Source organism: Macaca mulatta, chromosome 12, assembly GCF_049350105.2.
Source record: "Macaca mulatta isolate MMU2019108-1 chromosome 12, T2T-MMU8v2.0, whole genome shotgun sequence".
In the NCBI taxonomy this organism is placed as follows: domain Eukaryota; kingdom Metazoa; phylum Chordata; class Mammalia; order Primates; family Cercopithecidae; genus Macaca; species Macaca mulatta.
Window position 1 is genome coordinate 84,849,688 of NC_133417.1, and position 4,924 is coordinate 84,854,611.

Genomic DNA, 4,924 nt, shown 5'->3' on the forward strand with positions numbered 1-4,924 from the left:
TCATGTTTATCTTGAAGGCATATTAATAACTCCACTGTTGATGGCTTTTGTGTTTTGTATTCAACTGTATGTTTGTTATTATGAGAACAATAAATATAATTTTTAAAAGAAAAATACAAAATTACATAAAATGAAACAATATTTAAGAGGAATGGAATAAAATAAAAATTATTAATAAAAACGTAACTTTAGAAAACAAATGGATTTAAACTTTAACATTATGGTACAGAAGGTTTTCAAAAAACTATATACCCTAAAAAGAATTAAAATGATTCATGAATATCTTTTGGCTCTAAAAGTTACTTAAATTGAATAATTTAAATAGCTTGAAAAATTTTCAGTCCATTTTTACAGTTTGATTTAAAAAATAGCAAATAAAACATCATAGTCTTTGAGTTGTATTTATTAAGTTCCTATCTGCTTCCTTTAAAACTATATCAAGTACATAAATAACAACATAAGGGTGTATTAAAAATTGATCCTTGTGTTGCTTCTATGCTCATTTTCCTCCCTGTTCTCATTTACAGTATTTACTACCACCACCACCACAATATTTATAGAGCCCCCACCACAAGTCAAGGACTCTACTAACTTATGCATAATCTCACTTAACATTCCAAAGTAATCTGTGGTTAGGGGCTTGCCATGCTGCTGTTGGGAAAACTGAGGAATAGGGAGATTAAACAATGTGTCCTAGATCACACAGCTGGAGGTGGAGGAGCTGGAATTCAAATCAGTTCTATTTGACTCTAGCACCTGAGCTGTTACTCACTCTAATATGTCTTTCAGAGTCTGAAGTCCATCTCCTTCAAAAGATCTGCTCACAGCTGTACAAGGAATGAAATCAGGTCCTTTGCAGGGACGTGCAGGAGGATACTTGCCCTTATCTTCAGTGAACTAATGCAGGAATAGAAAACCAAATACTGAATGTTATAAGTGGGAGCTAAATGATGAGAGCACATGGACACCCAGAGGGGAACAACACAAACTGAGGCCTGTTGGGGGCGGGGGTTGGGAGAATGAAGAGGAGCAGAAAGATAAGATAGGGTCAGGGAGACTAGCTAGTGGATGGGCTTAATATCTGGGTGATGGGATGATCTGCACAGCAGACCACCATGGCACACATTTACCTATGTAACAAACCTGCACATCCTGCACATATACCCCTGAACTTAAAATAAAAGTTGGAAATTAAATAAAAAGATCTGCTCACTTCTCCAGATATCCAGTGAGATTTCCACACAGATCTCACTCACTTTTCTAAATCAAAGTTTTTGTCACACATATTGTATTTTGATTATATACAGCCTTATATTGTTATGCATATGTTTAAAATGTGTAAAACTTGTTCCTCAACTAGACTATAAACTTTATGAAAGTAGCTTCATGTCTAATATGTGGCATATACTCTTTCAGTTTACCAAACCAGTGATCTCAAACATAAATACTCAGTGAATACTAGATGAATTGAATTTGGGTGTTACTATGTATAACAGGTGTTGATAGTTAATATTTAGCACACTTATCCTCATAATGTGCCAAGTACTTTACATATATTACTTCATTTAATTTTGGAGGTGGCCTGTGAAGTTGACTTCATCATGTCCATTTTACAAATGAAGAAACCAAATAAATGTTAAACAATCTCACCAAGGTCACACAGATAACTAGTGAAAGTCTGGGATTCAAATCCAAATTTTCTTAAAAATATCTGTGCTCTTATAATCTATAATCCTGTTACATTAGGACTTTGTAGGACAATTGGTATTAACAAAATTATTTTTGCTGCTGAGTAAAGACTAAACAAGAATTAAACAGAAACATCATTTATCATTGTTATATGTTCGAGAATCTGAGTACTGTGTGTCTGAATACATGGAACTGAATATGAGGGATGTGACCGATAATTTGATACTTACTTTGGAGTACAGAAGAAGGAAATGGGTTGAAGAGAGTCTTTCTAGCTACATCACTTTCTTGGGAGAAAGAAAATTGAGTTCAACAAGAATATTACCTGTAATCCTTCTACAACTAAAGCTTGACATTTAAATAGCCTATGATTTCATATGACATTAACTATCATTTCTTTTGGAGAAGTGAAGTTACTTTTATTTCTATAGCTTAACTTGTTGAGATGACTTAGTTTTAATATAAGAGATATTCCATAGTCCACTACTATTACATTATTAAAAATGACAGCTTGAATGTTCTCTTTTGACCACCAATTTCTCGGAAAGCATCACCTAGTCTTCCTACCTCAAGTTTGTAGTATATTAAAATATATATTTTATTCTTTCTCGGGGTCAACTTATAGTCATTATTTCACTTCTTGCTTTCTTCTTTCCTGATAGATGATTTGCCCCAAAAGAGACTGAATCAAAACAAGTCACAGGGCAGCAGGAGAGACGAAGAGTGCTCATGAGGAAAGAACTGACCCCCCATTGGACTTTCTCATAAACTGATGACTCACTCCTGTTGCAAACACTGGCTTCACTAAGGGTAGACGTTCTGCTGTCTCACTTTGCCAAAAGTGGCCACAATGGATTGGCAATATCTTTATTTGCTGAGAAGAAATACTTTTGATAGTTTACAAGATGGCCATATCTAATAGAGTCATCAACATCCAGGGACAAAATTCATTTTAGTAAATAACAAATTGGAAAAAAAAGACAAGAGATTTTTTTTTCTTTGGCCTTTTAAAACTCACATTTAACTATATACGTTTTCATGACACCATTTCATAAATGGCTAATGTATTTGGCTGACAAAGCCAAATATAGTTCTATAAATAGCATTATTAATGATGAGGAACTGGAGATACAATAGGAAAAAGTGAATTGCTGCAGAATGAGATACAGCTGAGTAAGGCAGAAATAAGAAAGGGAGAAAATAGTCTAACACCACATAAGAAGATTGTCTCAATTCCAGGGGAGGGAAAAAAATGTATTGCCCCAGAAAAATGACCAGAATTACATCTTTTTTGTTCCATTCAGCATTATTTATTATGGTGAAAATACAGAAACAATATACATGTTCAGCCATTCTGGCTCATGCATGTGAGAGAACATAATGTGCCATAAAAATGAGTTGTAGAGCCGGGCGCGGTGGCTCAAGCCTGTAATCCCAGCACTTTGGGAGGCCGAGGCGGGCGGATCACAAGGTCAGGAGATCGAGACCACAGTGAAACCCCGTCTCTACTAAAAATACAAAAAATTAGCCGGGCGCGGTGGCGGGCGCCTGTAGTCCTAGCTACTCAGGAGGCTGAGGCAGGAGAATGGCGTGAACCCAGGAGGCGGAGCTTGCAGTGAGCCGAGATCGCGCCACTGCACTCCAGCCTGGGCAACAGCGTGAGACTCCGTCTCAAAAAAAAAAAAAAAAAAAAAAAAAATGAGTTGTAGATAAATATTTAAAAATGAGAAAAATCAATTAAATAGTATAAACAAATAACCAGATTTCAGCCAGGTGTGGTGGCTCATGCCTGTAATCCCAGCACTTTGGGAGGCGGAGATGGGCGAATCACTTGGGCTCAGGAGTTCGAGACCAGCCTTGCCACTATGGTGAAACCCTGTCTCTACTAAAAATACAAAACTTAGCCAGGCACGGTGGCGTGTGCCTGTAGTTCCAGCTACTCAGGAGGCTGAGGCAGGAGAATCGCTTGAACCCACAAGGCGGAGGTTGAAGTGAGCTGGAGATCGTGCCACTGCACTCCACCTTGGGTATCAAGAGCAAAACTCCGTCTCAAAAAAATAAACAAATAAAATAATATAAAAATTAGCCAAGTGTGGTGGTACATGCCTGTAATCTCAGCTACTTGGGAGGCTGAGGCAGGAGAATCACTTGAACCCAGGAGGTGGAGGTTCCAGTGAGCCAGAGATCATGCCACCGCACTCCAGCCTGGGCAACAGAGTGAGACTCCGTCTCAAAAAAGAAAAACAACCAAATTTCAAAATAGTAGATATACCATGACGCACATTAGCTAAAAACACATGGAGATATTTAAGTGAACACACATATTATAAAGGAAAGAGGTTTAATTGAATCACAGTTCCATATGGCTGGGGAGGCATCACAATCATGGCTGAAGGTGAATGAGGTGCAAAGATAAGTCTTACGTGGGCATCAGGCAAAAGGGTTTGTGAAGGGGAGCTCCCATTTATAAAACCATCAGATCTCGTGAGACTTACTATCACTAGAAAAGCATGGGAAAGACCCACCCCCATGATTCAATTACCTCCCACTGGGTCCCTCCCAGGACACAGGGGAATTATGAGAGCTATAATTCAAGATGAGATTTGGTGGGGACATAGCCAAACCATATCAGAGAGATAGGCCAAGCCCTCGTGAATTTAGCTTCATTTTTCATAGCTATGCCAAGTGTAAGCAGTGGTATTGTGGAGCTGCCTATTACTGGCTGTAAGAACTGATTGTACTCATCTTTTCCCATCTTCACATTCAGTGACGTCACTTTGGTAGCTTGAAATTGGCATGTATTTACAACACAGAAATTGGCAAATACTACAAATCAGGATGTTCTTATCAGACAGGTAGCCCTTAAGCATTTACCAACACATTACTGAGCAAAGTTTAGGGAAGAAAAATCATAGGATCCTGTAGAAGACAGAGAGTCTAATTGTAGACCCCATATAAAGCTGGACCCCAAAGAGCTGCATACTTGGTATAAGAGGGGAGTAGAGATAAGCCTACTCCACAGAAGGAATCATCAAGGAAACAAATTGATGCTGAGTAGAGAGCAAAACAGCTTTCTTGAAAAATAAACCACAAGCTCACCCTCATAAACATTTTAGGACCTGAAATTCATACTACCAGTGTGGTCCACAAAATTATAAGCCAAAATTTGAAAGTGTCCAAGTTGATAGTATCCCCAGGTATCTGGGTGATTCAAACATGCATTTTTTAAGTTCCT